Source organism: Misgurnus anguillicaudatus, chromosome 8, assembly GCF_027580225.2.
Source record: "Misgurnus anguillicaudatus chromosome 8, ASM2758022v2, whole genome shotgun sequence".
NCBI classification, from domain to species: Eukaryota; Metazoa; Chordata; class Actinopteri; order Cypriniformes; family Cobitidae; genus Misgurnus; species Misgurnus anguillicaudatus.
Window position 1 is genome coordinate 14,015,810 of NC_073344.2, and position 19,329 is coordinate 14,035,138.

General features: G+C 35.6%; 1 long non-coding RNA gene and 1 other non-coding gene across 2 annotated transcripts in view; both read right to left on the reverse strand.

Moving 5' to 3' along the window:
• LOC129450431 (uncharacterized) overlaps window positions 1-13,830 on the reverse strand; it is a 31,357-nt gene extending 17,527 nt beyond the window's left edge. The window contains exons 1-2 of the long non-coding RNA XR_012370739.1: window positions 13,178-13,830; window positions 8,981-9,105 (exon numbers count right to left, since the gene is read on the reverse strand). This is a non-coding gene — a long non-coding RNA (uncharacterized lncRNA). The remainder of the gene's footprint in view (window positions 1-8,980; window positions 9,106-13,177) is intronic.
• A 2,127-nt stretch (window positions 13,831-15,957) lies between these two features.
• Window positions 15,958-16,030, reverse strand: trnaf-gaa (transfer RNA phenylalanine (anticodon GAA)). Its single transcript has one exon. It is a non-coding gene; the product is annotated as a tRNA-Phe (tRNA).
• Between the last annotated feature and the right edge of the window lie 3,299 nt (window positions 16,031-19,329).

Genomic DNA, 19,329 nt, shown 5'->3' on the forward strand with positions numbered 1-19,329 from the left:
AATTTATTAATTTATTCATGTCCATGGAACGAAATTCAGCTTTTTTTGTGTCTTGAGCACTAATGTCTCACTCGTATTTCACGAATTTCTATAAATAGTTTTTTGTGTCCGTGGAACGACTTTCTTTTTTGTGTGATATTATGTATTGTTTTCTAATTTTTTTCCTATTTTTAAATCGTTGTCGCCTGGGGTTGGGGTTAGATTTGGGGTTTAGATGTACTTTCATGTTTTCTACATGTTTTTCTTCTGCTTTTAAAACTATTCTTGCCTGGAGTTGGGGTTAGAGTTCGGGGTTTGGGCTAGGATGTCTAAAAATGTAACAGAAAGTGATTCTAACCCCAACCCAAAGCGACAATGGTAAGAAAATAGGAAAAACAATGAGAAAACAATACATAAAATGCTACAAAAAAGAAAGTCATGCCACAGACACGATGAACTATTTATAGAAATTCATGCAAGTGACACGAAAAAGACATTTGTGCTCAATGCACAAAAAAAAGCTGAATTCCATGCCATAGACATGAATAAATTAATTAAATTTTTGTGACTAGAACACGACTTTCCGTGAAATCAGTCTGCGAAAATGACACTTATAAATGTCGATGTCTCATCTGGGATTGTTTAGAGCACTTTAAAGTTGTGTTGAAACTGCAATTTTAAACTGCATTGAAACTGTAAAATGTTGATATCCAATAAAGTCTATTATATTGAGAAAAATCATGAAATAATTTTCTTAAAAAACTTATTCTCGACTGAACAAAGAAAGACATCAACATTTTGGATGACGGGGGTAAGTAAATAATCAGCAGGGCTCCAGACTAACTTTTTTCACTAGGAGCACATTGGCCCCCAAATGAAAATTTTAGGGGCGCAACCAGAAAATTTAGGGGCACACACCATAAATCAACATGCTAACTAAATATTCACATTTCTACTAATTTCCACTGTATTAATAATAAATACTTTGATGATAGATGAAGAAAGTACAACGTGTTGTTTCAAATTCAGTGTCACATCACAAAAAATAAGGTCAATTTACTGGTCGCACATGTGCGACTGGATGTAAAATTCAGTGGCACACTCTCAAATTTTGGTGGCAAAATGCCACCATTTGGTGGCAGTCTGGAGCCCTGATCAGGTTTTTTTTTTTTAAGAAAATAGAGTAATCCTTTAAGTACACGAAAAGTCCCCATAAAAATGGAAACTAGTGTGTGTTTGTGTGTGTTTTTTTCTTCAGGTTTTCCCTATATTTGTGAAGGCCAAATTCCTGAGAAAGTTCTTAAAGATCACCAACTGTACTAGGTGGTCCTTACAGTACTGTGAAAAATGCTGATGAATTAGCCAAGTCAAGCGTTACCCTAAACCTAATAATGTCGACTGGCGTATGTAAGGGTTTAGAATAGCCTGGTATGAAAACAATTCAATTTGACTAATACAGTTTAACAAACCTGTCTGGGTGGTTTTACATAAAAGGACAGCTGGGTGAGCAGGGTGATGTTATTAAGCTTGCTAGCCAAAGCCTTTTCATTCTTCCCTTAATACTCAATCATTCCATTCCTCCATCTGCACAACACGCCTTCTCTCTTTTCATCTTATGTTTGGTCAGCTGAGTAAAATCGGACTGAGGAAAATATTTTTTATAGGACACAATAACACCCCCCCCCCCTACTGTAACTAGAGGTTAACACACTTAACACACAAAAAGCAGTCCTGTATAGGCTCAGGCATTGTGTCCAGGCTTTAGGGCTATAAAAGTGTATTTTATTGTGTGTGTGTGCACTTACATTGTAAGTATTGATCACAGTCAGTGTTGAATAACTTACAACACCACTGACCCACAAAGACCACAGAATAAAACAGGGAGACGCTTGCTGATGACATTAAATACTAGATATACAATCTTCTAGATTTACTTACCCATATGTTTCTTGAATATAAATAGATAGTTTTAATTAGTCGTCTGTACAGTAGCTAACTTCTTCTAAAACGTAGCTTAACTGTATTTTAACAACTTGCAACATTCAGATTTCCAAACTACAGTTTAAAAATAGCTTTCTCTAAAGTGGAATTCATATAGGAAAGTCCCTGCCTAAGACGGTAAAATTCCCATTATTAATCTTCTGACTCAGTAACCGTATTAACCTAAAGGTAAATCCATTCATCATTAACTTATGTGGCAAACTCTTGTTTGTTCCCAGTGTAGCTCTTCAGTATACAGCCAGCGGCACACCAATTAACCACACACGCATTCAAGTTAATGCAGGAAACCGAAACTTGCAGCTTACTGTATGCAATAAAAAATAATAACTGGAACATACATGGCTACAGATTGATGCACGCACAAACATTCATCAATTGCAACGCTACACCCAATAGAAATCCACTGATACCCCATAAGCCGCCTGTAGTGAATCCACCGTTTCCATGACAACCGTTGCAGTCCAGTAACATAATCTTAAAAAAGAGGACACACAAAACAATATGGACTTTACCAAAGACTCTGAATGTGGCATAAACCTTTTTCTTTTGACACTTTTTGACTTTTTCTTTTTTTGACAAAGACTGGTGGATTACAGTGTGTACAGTGTACTATAGCAGTGGTTCCCAACCTTTATCACTTCAAGGCCCCCTTGTTGCCCACAACAATATTTAAAGACCCTGCCTACTCACAATATTTTTTCCAAATAAAATTAACTAGAGCTTGAAATGACTAGACAGATGTATATTTGCAGAGCTGGGCAGATTACTTCTGAATTGTAATCCGTTACTGATTACGAATTACATGACAAAATTTGTATTCAGTAATATAATCTCTTAGATTACACATCGTTGGTAACGTAATCTGACTACTTTTGGATTACATTAAGATTACTTTTGACAAATCTTACTTGATTTCAAATATATAAAGGGGGGGAAAATATATTCAAATCTATTTCACCAACAAGAGCCTTAAAACTCATTTTCAAAGTGCAATGTACAGACAGTCAATACAAATACTAACACTGATTTACTTTGTTAATTTAGATTTGTTAACCACTTGTGTACTACCTATAATGCTATTTTTACAGAATGCAGTTGTAAAATATTGAATCTCATTTAACTGATTAATGGGTAATTTTTTTTTAAATAAAATAAGTAATATGAAAAAAAACACCAGTCACAGATGGACATCAGTGGTTATATGTACACATAGATTCATTGTTTGGTTGAATTTATTGCAATTCAGTGTTCCCTAGATATTGGTAGGGACATGTCCCTAGCGTTCCGACCCAAATCAATGCCTTTGCATCCAGTGATCAAACAACCCTGTTTGCTGCTCCATTTTGCATCTTTATCGTTGCTCCTGTGCGTTTCCACCCCCCCCCCCACAAACGTATAAACGTAGGTACATTTATGATGAAAATGTAAAAAAATCTTAGATTTACAAAATTGTGAATCATGTAATCCATAAAAAAGTAACAGTAGTCTGATAACGAGTATTTTAAAATGTAGTTTAATCTAATTACAGGTACTTGATTTTTGAAATCTGATTACGTAATCCAGATTACATGTAATCCGTTACTACTCAGCTCTGTATATTCGCTACTAAAATGGCCCAAAAAATAAGAAACATCTTGATTTTTGATGCTATAGCTTATTTTAATGCTTGTTTTGTCCAATTTTTAATCATTTTAAGTCATCTTGAGGCCCACTTGGAAATCTGCTGAGGCCCCCCTGTGGGCCCCGCCCCCCTGGTTGGGAAACACTGTACTACAGTATATCACACGGCGTCTAAGATTTTCAATTATGATATGCACATACTGGTTTAAAAGTACATTTTATTTATTTACTTATTGTGAATATTACGTTTTGCTTCGCTAGATAAGACCCTCATACCTCAGTTGGGATCGTTCAGAACCCTTTGGAGCTGTACTGAAACTGCAATTTTAAACTGCACTGAAACAGGTCTAATAAAGTCCACTATATAAAGAAAAATTATGCAATGCTTTCCTTAAAAAAAACTAATTTCCTCTCGATTGAACAAAGAAAGACATAAACATCTTGGATGACAAGGGGGTGAGTAAATTATCGTGATTTTTAATTAAATAATTTTTTTAGCATCAGCATTAGAAGATTGTAGTGCTGCAAACACGCAGTTCACGCGTATGCATTGTGTGAAATCGAACTTAGCAGTTATGTGTCTGAAACTTCTTGTACTTTACTATTTGATGATGTAATAACACAGCTTTTATATGTCCTGTAATGCTTTCAGTCTTACACATTGCTGTTGGGTGACTTTACACTGTAAAAATTCCTTAAAGGGAGAGTTCACTTTAAAATGAAAATTCTGTCATCGTTTACTCATCCTCATGTTTTTCTAAACCTGTATGAATTTCTTTTTTCTGATGAACACAAAAGAAGATATTTTGAGAATAAATTTTAGGATATTTTAGGAATAAAAATATTTTGGAAGTAATATTTTGATAAATGATGGTAAGCACACAGTTGACGGTACCCATTAAATTGCATCATGTTTTTTATTTCTACAATAAAAGTCAATGGTCACTATCTGCTGTGTGTTTACCATCATTTCTCAAAATATCTTCTTTTGTGTTCATCTGAAAAAAGTAATTCATGCAGGTTTACAACAACATGAGGATAATAAAATGATGACAGAATTTACATTTTAAAGTGAACTATCCCTTTAAATCAGTTGTTATAGCCTATATTATAAAAATAAACTTATATCTCAAGCTAATTCAACTTTATTTTTGAAGTTACAGCAACTCCCGAAAAAATAGGCAGTTGAAATCACTTAGATAATTAAACTTACAAATTTAAGTGCAACAAGGGATTTTTTTTTACTCCTGAGGTTTGCTTTTGTTGAAATTCAACAGAACTTGAATAGATACATAAAGAAATGATGGCTAAAGATAATTGAGCGTCTCTTAAATCTCTCCAGAGCTGAATACATTCAGATTTTCCATAATGTAACTATAATTCTCTCTAAACTCTAAACCCAGACATCATGCTGACCGCTGTGCATCTAAAAATATCAGCCAGACAATAATGATTATAGCTGATATTATAAAGCAGATTTTATACTTAGAAGAGTCAAGTGTGTGTTGCCATGTGAGATCAGAGGTTTAGTAGTTGTCACTATTCGATCTGACATCATTAAAGTCTCATAATGGATTGATTGTGTTTCTGGTCATGTGAATGCTTGTGAATGGTGAAAATAATTTCTCAGGGGCTGATGGATCTTATGTCTGCCAGTGACTCATATTAAACACAAAGCCTCTGTCGACACACGGACATCAGTAATAACGTGAGATATGTCGAGATGCGGTTCTGTCATTCATGTTAGCAGGTATGATGAGGCTACTGATCCTTATTATGACAGAGAAGTGTTGTCACAGATCCTTCTGCCAAGTAACAGAGTAACTCACTTATATAACCATTAACACACACAAACGCACACACATAGCAACATCTATGGTACAAAATGTAAGCAATACATTTTTAAAGCAAACAATATCATCATAATCATAATTCGAATACTGATGTATAATTTGGCTTTTAAGAAAAAAAAAACCATATCTTTAAAAGAAAATGTAATTACAGGAAGTGATGTCACTGCCATGGTCAACAAACAAAGTTATTCATAGAGAAATGATCATTTGTTCCAATACAAAGATATGTCACTTAAACAAATAGATGAATGGAGACTACTAGACAACCTAAAATTAACACGGCAGGAAACTTGCACACCCACATGAGACGGAAAGTCCGCAGACTAACATGCGCACATTCTTCAGTTGTAAGGCAAAGCTAAATAGGAAACCACCTGATACCCCATTAGTTGAATGTATCCACCGTCTCCAGGACAACCGGTAGCCCAGTAACACAATAATATTTGAGAGTTAAGAGGTCAAACACTCTTAACCATCTCAGTCTAAATTGATGGATGTTTTTCTAAACAAACAAAAACTGACTTCAGACTCACTTTGCACTATAACTTAATTTTCATTGTAACACATGTGACACAATTTCTTGGATTATTGTGTACTGCATACTACATTTAAAAATTTTATTATATTTAATCATAACTGTGATAATAAGATAGCCTTTGTGTATGAATTACATAACAAAAGTATTACACACTACAGTATATAAGCTGAAACACTATTGAGACAACTTAATTTTGAAATGTCAACAAAAGTTGAATAATGTTACATAAAAAAACATCCAAACAGCATAACAATCGAGAAATATCAATACAGTGCACAGTGACAATATTTTAAATAATGTTTCAAAGATCATGTAAACAGGTTCTAACAGATACCGTAAACAGGATAGTATCAGCCCATCCAGACTTGTAGCAAACAATTAGAGTAAGACATCTGACAATATACAGACACACACCAGTGTTACACAAAAACAAAGCTTACTTTGTGTGATATGTGAAGATTCAACCCGTCAAATGCTTTGAGTAAACACTCACATGGATCAGTGCTGCTGACAAACCGTCAATATCATTTAGTGTAGCTCTCCAACACACGCACATTAATCATAAATTGGCCCTGATATGTCACTAGACATTAAGAAATCATTTTCATTTCAAATGCTTATATCACTGACAACAGTGGTCTGGCCAGGATATTGTCATTTAAAATGTGGAGTTGCAGCCCTCAAGTGATGTTTATTTTGTCATGTTGTGTATTGGCCACCAGTTGTGTGATTAAAGTACCAGTTTTGGCCACAATCCTACACACTGTTCCTTTAAAGGGGTCATAGTGTGAAAATCTAACTTTTTCATGTTTAAGTGCTATAATTGGGTCCATGGTGCTTCTATCAACCTAGAAAACTTGAAAAATATCAACCCAGTAACTTTGTTTGGGTAAGCCATTTTCAGCAAGCATGTGAAAAATTAGGTTGTTCAGATTTTGCCTGTTTTGTAAGGTAGGTGGCAAGGCGATTTACAATAATACCGCCCCCTTAATCTGCACTATCCAACCACAGCACTGCCATTTAGTGCAGAGAGAAAGAAAAAATACTTGACAGCACAATTGAGTTTCAATTACAACAAACCACCATCATTGCGATCAGTGTTTGCATTTCATCAGCTCATTTGCATTTTAAATGACTATGGCTGTCGCGGTGAAGGAATTTCCCTTGCGGTGATTTTGCGTTGCTCACTAGCGCGCTTCATTTACTAAAGTAAAATTATTATTATAAAACGGGTTCTAAGAAACGCGTTCTAAACCGTGATAAAATACACCGGTAACCTCACGGTTCAGACCACATTACATAAGTATCACTGTGCCACTGTTGCTGCGTACTGATTTTTGAAAATAAATACCACAGTCTTTAATCATATTTTTAATTTGTCTACAATTGCACAACTAATGTCGATATCCAGATAAACGTCAATAAATATTGTTGAGTCATCTCGTCGATAAAGAGAAAACGTTGTCTGAGGATTTTATAACTGAAGTTCATACGTCCGCTATTATCCACTAGGTGGGGATCTTACCCAATTTAAACACTGACGCATTCACTCAACATTGAAAACAGCGTGTTTTCATCAGGCTCTGAATCTGATCTCTTACAAAAGTTCTTTACAAAAATGGAATTATCTCCGCTTTTAGCTAAAAAATTTGAGAGGTGATAAGAGAACAAATGAAGGTAAGATGAAACGTTTTTTGTTTTTTGTTGTTGCTTGAAAGCGGAGGGTCTGTTCTTTCATTTGATATTTTATGTTTATTTAAAGAAGATAATTTTTCTGTAAGGCATTAAACTAAAACTGGGTGGCAACTTAAAAAAAAAAAAACGCTGACGGGGAAAGAGTTAAGAATGCTTCAAAGCATATTTGATCATCACTTCAACAGTTGCACAATATAAATGTTAATGTATAAATTAGATGAATGGTGATTTATAAAATAAACACCACAGTCTTAAATCATATTTTCATTGTCTTTGCTGCATCTCTGTTGGTTGGGAACTGTGCTCTGTTTCAGTCACACTTGATTCTGAGGAACTACTTTGTTTGGCGGAAGAGTAATATTTGTACTAATATAATTACAACTTATTTCCCGCTAACGTTATGCATATGAAGTAACCGTTTAATAAACGCAATAAACCCGTCGAAGCGTATATCTTTGCTTACTAAGATATTTATCCTAGGGCTCTAGTGTGTACTGGCTCAGATCTAATTGGATAAAAGTGGTGTTGTTCAGTTAGTTGCTTTTGCTTTGATAGCTGACTCATTTCTCAGGAAAAGTGATTATAAACTCCTTTACAGCAAAAACTACCGGAAATCCCCATTACTACAAAATAAATATTTATGCCAGCTTATAATGAGTCAGGAGCACCTCAGCATCCAACAACTTAGTCATTGTTGCCTCAGAGCAGGATTAAATAGGGTAAAGCTGAGCCTCACTGCAGTAAAACCATTGAACATTTCAGTAAATGACTTTGGCTGCCGTTTGGGAATCTTTTTGAGTTTTCAGCAAAGGCTAAATAGAAGATTTATCTTAATGCCTAAGGGGCGGTTTTCTGGACAGGGATTTTGGCTAGTCCTAGACTAAAATAAACGTAAGAGCTGTCCAAACTGAAAACAACTTGCACTGACATATCTTAAAATACATCAGTGCCTGTTGTTTGCCTCAAAATGCACACAAGTAATGTTTTTAGTAAGGCATGTTTGTTAAAACTAGTTTTATTTCCTAATTAAACTAAGGCCTAGTCCTGGCTTAAACTAATCCCTGTCAGGGAAACCACCACTAAGTGTTTCAAACGTATGTGACTGCATGTGTCATTTTTGTGATTGACTATTCATCCTTCATAAAAAAAATTATCACATAATGTTGAGAACATTCTGTTAAAATATAACCTTGATGTCTTTAATATTGACTGAGTATGGTCATGTCAAAGACTGAAATCAATGTGAATATATGTGTGTGTGTTTGTTTTTGTGTATTGTGACTAATGGTCTTACTTTTGGTGTGCTCATCTGTACATAGCTGAAAGAGTTTTGTCCAAATCTCAAAGTGCTTCTTTCGCTCTCAGAGCAAAACACGTGTCAGCTGCATGTCAAGATTGAAAGCCAAACAAAGGAAAGACCTGAAATAGAAAATGGAGTGTGCTTAAAACCATATCTCTTCTATTACACCTCCATTCCCTAAGGTAGTCTATGTGAAGACCAAAGCTCAGCTGCGGTATACTAGCCAGAGATGGGCATAAATACATGGAAATGTATTTCAAATACAAATACAAAATACTGTGTCGAAAAATGTATTTAAATACAAATACAAAATACTGTGAGGACAAATGTATTTAAATACAAATACAGTATTTTGTATTTTGAAAATACACAAAATACATGTGAAATTTGTGATTCAGTGCAAGTAGCCATATTAGGCTGAAATCTATCACTGTCTATTTCTGAATGCCAAAAAGCATTTAGATGTGTGCAACTGCTTAGAAACTTGCTTTCCCCTGCCCTGTAGGAAATGAAAAAACTAGAAAAAAAACTTGGTAACACTTTACTTGAAGGGGTGTGCATAAGACTGACATGACACCTAATCATAACATGACATGTGTCATGAACATGAAGAAGATTTTATGCACATTTATGACAACTGCCATTAAGTGTCATTTACTCAATTATGTCATTTTTAATGCAAAGGTGACATTGTTTGAGATATCTTTTTTATGACAACTTGACACATAAACCAATACAACACAACTTGTTATAAATCATAAACAATCATTATCAAACTTAACAAGCTACCTAGCTTTGTGGGTTACATTAAACTGTGATTTAAATGTCATTAAGTGTTCAATTTGTATCACTGGTAAAAGTGGTCAGTTATGTTGTCTTGGTTAATGTCAAGTTGTCATGACAAGTTATGATGTATGGGTTAATGTCAAGTTGTCATAACAAAGACATCTCAAACAATGTCATCTTTGCAATAAAAATGACAAAACTGAACAAATGACACTTAATGACAGTTGTCATAAATGTCCATAAAATCCCCTTCATGATTATGAATGTGTCATGTCAGCCTTATGAACACCCATTCAAGTAAAGTGATGTTTTATAAAATCATCATAAAAACTTTTTCATGTGTCATCAACCCACAACCTAAACAGTTTATATGTGAAAAAAATTAAACGTATTTACTTCTCACGAGACAAGTGTTTGACAAATTATTCGGCAAACTACTTTCTCTCATCGCTGCTTTTTGATGGTTTTGAGAACAATTACTCACGAGTCGCCCTCTGTCTTTAGGGCCTTTAAGCAACAGCCATTCTGGCGTTGTATTGCACATGCGCGAATTTAACTGCTACTTTGCGACGTTCTACTGTAATGGTCTACTATGGGAGAACAGGGCTGCGTTCAGCCCCGACAAAACGTTGCACAACGTTTATTAAACAGAAACGGTGATGCGTTGAACGCCCTGTTGTGATGACGAAAGAGTTGCAACTACGGTAGCTGAGAGGTCATTCTTTGTGTTCTTTTTTAAATGTTTCTGAAGCCTGATGAAATCGTTATAAATGTGTGTTTAATACTGTAAAAGACCCTCAATGTTACAGTCACTGACCTTGCCGTCCAGAATGAAAGACAACATTCCAACATGAACCCATTGAGCGAGCTGTCTCTTTACTACCGCGTGGTTTTATACATCTTACCGCTGATTGGGCCGACATTTCTGACACACCCACCAAACAAGAGAAAACGCTTCTAAAACCTGTTGCATTCCGTTGCACACCGTTTCCAGGAAACGTGTCGTTCAACCCGGAAACCGTAGCAAAACGTTGTGCACCGTTGTGAGATTGAACGTGCCCCAGCTGATTTGCCGTAGTCGCTACAACGTGAGAGATTGTGTAAATAAATGTTATGTTTTATGGCAAATGACTTTGTAATTGCATCAGTTTATGATTGTACCACAAGTCTTTTATATAATATGTGTTAAAAAAAATAAATTTAAGCTAATTTTAAAGATTTTTAAGTATTCAATGTTTTCAAGTATTGCTAAAATCTAAAAAAAATGCATTCTCTTGCATTTTTAAATGACATTTTTTAGTTTCTCAATAAATGAATTAATGCCGCGTTGCGCTGTCCTGTTTACAGTTGCTTAGTGATTTTTACGTTCCTGGCTATGGCGGTGTGACAGCATACTTCCGGTCGCCGTAGCCGATTCATTCCCAGTTGTTGCTTAAAGTCCCTATTTACAGAATTATACAACGGAGAGCATGTCAAGCATAAAAGTCTTGTAGGTTTACTGAGGAGCCTGCCGGTTCAGCAGGTTCAGGCCGTAGAGTAGAGCCATGCGAATTGCAAACGTGTAAACAAGGCTTCAACTGCACAAAGCTAAAAAGAAATCAGCAACTGTGTGCTGCTGATTCTACCACTTGCCGCGTCACGTGTGAAAGGGCCTTTAAAGCAAAACACCACAGTTTTTCAATATTTTACTATGTTCTTACCTCAACTTAGATGAATGAATACATGCCTATCTTTTTTCAATATGTGCACTTCATCTTTGCACCGCGTGTCATGAATGTAGACTCCCAGCCTAGTCCCATTTATTCCTTAGGATCTAAACAGGGAAGAATTTAGAAGCCACAAAACACTTCCATGTTTTCCCCATTCAAAGACAGTACTTACACGAGTAAGTATGGTTGCACAAAGTAAAACGTGATTTTTAAGTGAATAAAAATGAGAACTATATTGTATGGCGGAAGAGCACTTATTTTGCAGCACTTCAACCTCTGGCGCAGTATACTGCGCGCTGAGGTCGAAATGCTGCAAAGTAAGTGCTCTTCCTCCATGCATTGAAAATAGATAGTTATGTATTAATTTGTCTAAGATGAGGTAAGAACATAGGAAAATATTAAAAATTGTGGTTTTCCTTTAAGTCAAAAGTGTAGGCCTATTTGTCAGCGTTCCACACTCTGTCTCAGTCGTGCAACGTGCAAGTGCAACTGCCTGCCAATGTGCAAGTGTGAATTTGAATTTCCTTTTGCGACACAAATCACATCACACCCAATAATTCAATCGCCCTTGCTTTTTTTTCCAACTCCAACATTTCAATTATTGCCCACTAAAAGCTGCACAGATATATTTGCTTACCTGCTCTGGTCTGAACTAGTTGATGCATGAAAACAGCACCCTCACTGCTTGACTGGCTCAAAGTATTTTGAGTATTTTAAAAATACAAAAATACTCATCTTAAATGTATTTAAATACAAATTACATTTCATTTTTTTCAAAGGCTTTAAAATACAAAATACAAAATACTATTTTGTATTTCAAATACGTATTTTAAATACATGTATTTGAAATACTGCCCATCCCTGATACTAGCTATTATGAACCTTGTGCTGAGATCAAGTTGTGTTCCTCAGTTTGAGCAGTTACTATGGCAATTTACCAAAACCTCATCTTTTAGGTCAGCTAAAGTTAGGAGCACTGAAAACATTTGTTTTGTATAGCACAGGACAGATGGAGCCTGCAGTCAATCTGGACCCCTGCCAGTAAAGCTATTATACTTCAGTCAGAACACACACAAACAGCATCCAAAAAAGGGTAACGTGACCTTGATATGCATTAAACCATGCTGACAGACACAAGGATAAGCTACCAATTGTAGTTTGTAAACACGCCACATTTGGTTGCTTACTTTTTTGCTATCGTTTCAGACTTTACATGCATTTTCATTGCGTTTAAGCACTCCTACACCCATAATGCTAAGAAATGTTATTGCTCCATATCCCAGTGGGAGAGCATTGTGTTAACTGTGCAAAACGTCATGGGTTTGAACCCAGGGAACACACATGCTGATAAAAGTATGCAATGTATACTTGCATGTAAGTTGCATTAGATACAAGCTTCTGGCGTTACATTTTCAATGTTTTTACATAAGAGATGATCATATAGGTTAGGTGTGTTTAAATGTCACTAGGGGTGCACGGATAAATGCCGAAATACACTAATAATACGTGGCCGATAACTTTTCTGAATCACAAAGCCTATAGTATTCACTGCTATTTCGTGTACTACGGCTTTTGACCAGTAAGTCCTTATCGATCTGAAATCACTGTTAGTTTGAGTCGTTTATAACACGCATTTGAAAAAGCAACATTTGTCAAACATAATTATTACACATATTCTTTATTATCATGAAAATACCTGAAAAGGTTTGAAGTACAGCAATATCATTTCCTGGATCTCCGTGTGTATGGTTCTTCGTCTGCAGCGCATATTGAGTTTCTGCACAAGAGCGCCCCCTGGCTTTTGGATGTAGCGGCATTTCACCGTATTTCATTGAGAAGCATAGCAAGCATTCATCACTGGCCAATATATCGGTGCACCCCTAATTGTCACAATGTAAAAAATGTGATCCAGTTTGTGGAAACCCAGCTGCAGCTAATGTAATTTTTTTGTGATTTGAGACTAATGGATGATTGTGATGCAGTTCAGGACTGTCATTAGCCTAGACAACACTAAAGGACAGTTATTATCACTTCAGCATCTGTCTCACATCATTGTCAGTATGCAGACCGTCTGTCCATGTTGTGCTATTCACCCTGCTAAACGTGTTTGACTACTCAACACAATTTCTGTCTGTATGAAGTCGCTCTGCTTTGAAAATGACATCACTTGCTACAGAAACATTGATTAGATCAAAACATTACGAATACAGTATACACACACAAGTACACATGCTTACGTGATTCATAACATAAGCATAAAAAATGCTGATGTGTTATGAGCGAACACTATTTATCTATATATGTACACTACAATGATACTAAGGTAACTAAAAGCATCCAGCATAACAAACACACCTCCTGTACCAGAGGTCACGGAAAAAGGTGTTGTTAATCTTGACCTTTAACCTCTTCTCACTTTGAGATGCGAGTGTTTCTGTTCCTTTATCTTATTGAGAAAAACCATAAACAGACATTTCTTGGAATTCAAAAACCAGGAGAGGTTTTTAAAAGGCTGGTCAATTTACAAAAAGCTGGAAAAATCAGCCCTGAATGCCATAAAAGTGCAGGTATCTCTGTTGAATGGAGAGAAAGGTTTTCAACATTCATTTTGATATTGGACAGTAGCAAATAATTATAACAGTTAAGACATAAATACACAAACAAATCTGTATTATAAGTGGCATAACAAAAAGTGGCATAAATGTTCTAATTAGGGATGCATATCAATTAATCGCGATTAATCTATAGCAGAATAAAAGTTTTTGTTTACATCATATATGTGTGTGAACTGTGTATAATAATTATGTATATATAAATATGCACACATGCATGTATAATTTTAAGAAAAAAATATATTTATATATTAAGTATTTATATTTATATATAATATAAATTATACATAAATATACAAATGTATATACACATGTAAACATTGCTTAAATATATACATGCATGTGTGTGCATTTAACTATACAAAGTTATTATACACAGTACACACACATATATGATGTAAACAAAAACTTTTATTCTGCTATAGATTAATCGCGATTAATTGATATGCATCCCTAGTTCTAATATAAATATGGCCTAGTTCTGGATTAATCTAAACCTGTCTAAAAATTAATGTTCACCTACAGTGATGAATAGGCCCACATTCAGCCATTTTCCAAACAAATTGAAACATATCTTGTATCTTACAATTATCACAGCTAATTGTATTTTAGCTTTAATAGGAACGTATCAATCTCAGCTCCATTATTTAATATGTTTAAATATAAGCAATACAGCTCCTGTTTAGCTCAGTGGTGTCGCATTGCAATAGCAGTGTAAATGAGCATAGGTTCAAACCCAAAGAACACACATACTGATAAAACATGTAAGTTATTCCTGCTAATGCATTTTAAGTCGCTTTGAATAAAAGTGTCTGCCAAATGCATAAATCAAAATGCTCAGCAAATGTCATGCAAAAATACTGCATTCCAATTTTGTCTTGGTTCTGTAACGCATTACACCCATGCTGGTGGTGATGGCATATAATCAATTTAATTAAGTGTCCCAGCCTTGAACTTGCATTGGTTCATAGGGTTCAGTCTCCTCTAGGGAAAATTAAAAAACTAACTGGGGAGTGGCTACAATAAACACAATGTACAGTACAAGCATATAGTTAACAATCAAAAAGGGTTTGACTAATATGTGACACACACAAGCAACAGAAGACAAAATCTTTCTGTGTGCGCGCGCGCGTGTGTAAATAAGGCAGTATGTGGGGGGCATTAGGTCACATTAGTTGTGTAATACATGTTGTCAAATGTGTTTCAAATATGTGTCTGTATGTATGTCATAAAAAGTGTGTAAACATTAGAAAAGCTACGCTTACATTACAAGTCCAAAACTCTAATGCTTAGGAAGGTCTATGATACATTTGTGGCCAAAAACTGATTTGATGTAAGCTTGTAATGTTCCAATATTTATTCTTAATGTTACATACAAACAGCCTATGTAAAGACTAAAACATAATGCCACTTTAAATATAATAAAATAATTGCGTAGGGTTTATGTTTTAAACAAAATTTTGCAACTGGAATCTGAGAAAATACACAATGAATCAACATACTGTACCATAATCTTGGTTTGCACTCTGCAGTCGAGTTCCTTGATTTTCTAGTTCAAAACGTTCTGTCCCCTCTTGCGGTTTTCACGTGGTGTTACCTTTTTTGGGGCAATGTCGACCTCTGGCGGATTAAAATTGCAGCTGCTGTACGATTATTTGTAACTGCGCACAGCGACATCAGCAGGCCATGATTTCTACACCACGTGCATCACATGCAAGCACAGCAAATTATAAGACGTACTGTTCATTTGTAGCGATAGAGATTGATCTTACATTAAACATTTAAACATTTTAAGCGTAGCATTTACGTACTGGAGTAATTATTACGGCTCTGTAGTCTGAGTTGAGAAAAAGAAAAACAAAATTGCCGAAACCCGGGATCGAACCAGGGACCTTTAGATCTTCAGTCTAACGCTCTCCCAACTGAGCTATTTCGGCCTGTGTATACTTCACAACCATGGCTGCTTATATTGGCGTTCAATAATTCATGAACATTAACATCAGTTATGTTTCTTGTTTGTGTTGCAACATAACGTTCATGATTAAAGGGACACTCCATTTTTTTTTTAAAATATACTAATTTTCCAGCTCCCCTAGAGCTGAACATTTGATTTTTACCGTTTTGGAATTTATTCAGCTGATCTCCGGGTCTGGCAGTACCACTTTCTGATTAGACCATCAGCGTCTCTCTCAAAAATGACCAAAGAGTTTCAATATTTTTCCTATTTTTAACCTTACCTGACTAGTAAAAGTTATCAAGGGGACATTTTTCGGTCGCTGCGTAATATCATTGCGCCTGCTGCAGCCATGTTACGTCAGCAAAGTCCTTGATTATTACGCCAGAATGATAGTTCCTAGCCATGTCTCGTCTGCCCTAGAAAATCCGAGAAAATCGCAACTTTTAATTTTCCATTGGTCTAAGTACATGGTGTCACTACAGAAGAGGCAAGTTTTAAATAGGAAAAATATAAAAACTTATATTTTTGAGCGCGATGCTAATGGTCTAATTCAATTCAATGGATTATGCTAAACTACGGTAAAAGTAGTGCCGCCAGACCCGGAGATCAGCTGAATGGATCCCAAAACGGTAAAAATCTAATATTTTACTCTAGGGGAGCTGGAAAAACAAAAAACTGGAGTTTCCCTAAAGGGATAATTCACCTTAAAATGAAAATTGTGTCATCATTTACTCATCCTCATGTTGTTTTAAATCTGTATGAAATTCTTTTTTCTGATGAACACAAAAGAAGAAATTTTGAGAAATGATGGTAAACACACAGCAGATAGTGACCATTGACTTCCATAGTAGGAAAAATATTTAGGAAGTATTTTGATAAATGATGGTAAGCACACAGTTGACGGTACCCATTAAATTCCATCATATTTTTTATTCCTACTATGGAAGTCAATGGTCACTATCTGCTGTGTGTTTACCATCATTTTTCAAAATATCTTTTTTTGTGTTCATCAGAAAAAAGAAATTCATACAGGTTTAGAACAACATGAGGATGAGTAAGTGATGACAGAATTTTAATTTTAAGGTGAACTATCCCTTTAGCGTCCGGGTTAATGATTTTTTTATTTTTGTGCATTCCTGATATATTTGGTTAAATTACCTCTACATGCACAATATGTTTGGTTCCATATAATTAAAAACAATAAATGAATAAAAAATTGTGGATGTGTCGCAAAATGTCACCAAGACATCCCCCCTCACGAGGTTGACAGTTGTATTTTCTTTAATAAGCGAAACATTACAATGACACATTTTGTAATATGGTTCAATTATTCAAATGTATCTGGGGAAAAAACTGAGAAATTAGATACATGTAGCAAGAAAAAACATCATAAAATGTTTATTTGCTATCAAAACACTGGTTCAGTAAACAAGGTACACATGGGAATTTGTCTGATTTAATGTCGCAACGCTAGTTATAGAATTCATCCTTCTGCTAGTTTATTCCTCCCACACAAATCTCTCTCTCCCTCTCTCTCCTTTCTCCAAGGTGACTTTCACTTTCTCCTTCCAAAGGCAGATGCTTTCTGGTCTTATGCAAGTCTGGTGAAGAGTGAGGAAAGAATGAGAGGGAGAAAAGCTGGCTAAGAAAGAGATGACGACATTCTGACGAACAGATGAGATTATAAAAGATCATGCACGAGTGTGTGAATGAGTGAAAGAGAGCGAAAGAGAGAGAGAGATGACTGCTTTTTAATATTGCGTTCAATACACTGGGAATGTGGGGGAAATATTACCCAGCAATCCCAATTGCTTTTTCAATTTATTTCCTTCCTTTATAAATACACAAACACATAGCTTCCATACTAATCAGCATCATGTCATATACTTGTAATTTTTTATTTAATCAGGATAAATGTTGTAAAAATTTAAGTACAAATTGTGGTAAGCATATGCAAAATACCGGTAACTTTAATAATTATAGGGGTTCCTTGAAAGATTTTCTATCTTGTAAGGTGCCCTCACCCCAAATAGTGGGGTGTATAGCAAAGTCACAAACAAATACTACAGTAGTAGTCGTAGCTACTATCATCTTTTAGGATTTGCATTATGATATTTTTGAATAACTTTGGATTTTCATGTAAATACCATGGTGCATATGAAGAGTTTGGTTCCAAAACGCGACAAACGCCATTTTTGAAAAAAATGAGTTACTGCCAAAATCAGTAGTATATCAGGTCAGTAGTTAAAAGTGAATTCTTAATTTTACGCAAAGTCCAATATCCGCCGTGTTATTCTGTCATCTTTTCTCCCTTTTTTCCCAAAATGCGATAAACGCCACTCCCCCTTTTTTACAGAACGCAATAAATCCTACAGCGCACCATTCACGCAATGTAAACAAACAATGGCAGCACGCTGAGTACATGGAGTACTAATTTTCCTCATCTACTTTGTACTTCGTGATCAACAAACAAAACAAAATAATCCTTTAATTGCATTGATAAACCTCTGATGGTTTTCTGTGACGGGAAAGAAACGTAAGCCATCAACATCTAATAATTTCCCTGAGAGGCACTCGGGAGACCCGTCTTGTTCTTGTTCTCCCGACAGCATCAAGCTTCTCATGCTAACACATTGACCCCAGGAGATCTTATGAAAAACTTTCCATTATTTTACTCAAAGTCAACGAAAATCGAGCAGGACCAAAACATTTTACAGATAATCGCTGGGAAAGACGTTAAAGGCTCTCTAAGCGAATAATGTGCGACGTCACTTCCTGTTGATGTTTGACCTGTATTTAAACAAACGGAGCGTAGCTAACGCCTCCCCCTCCCTCTCCCGTCCGTGCTTTCATGAACGCGCCCAACCCCCACCCCCAAATCCTTCTTGTCGTTTATTGTCTGGAACACTTTGTTATGCTTTCTGTTTGTAGGTTTGGCCACTATGTTGATATTGCCGTTTGTCGAGCCTGAGCTGTCTACAGAGATCGCGTTTTTTCACAGTTTGATCAGCGGACAGGCAGCAAGCAGATAGTGAGGAGATGTTTGCTGTATGTAACAAAAAATGTTTTATGGTCTAAAACGCGTTAATTCGCTTAGAGCGCCTTTAAGCAACGGGGTCAAGTATAACCGCAGAAATGACAGGGTTCTTAATATGACAAAGTAAGTGTTTTGATTAATGACATTAATGTTTATATTTTTAATTAGTGTGAACAACTAGTCAACTAAATGAATATAACATGGCAAAGATGAATGCACATTTATATAGGCTATTGATTCAA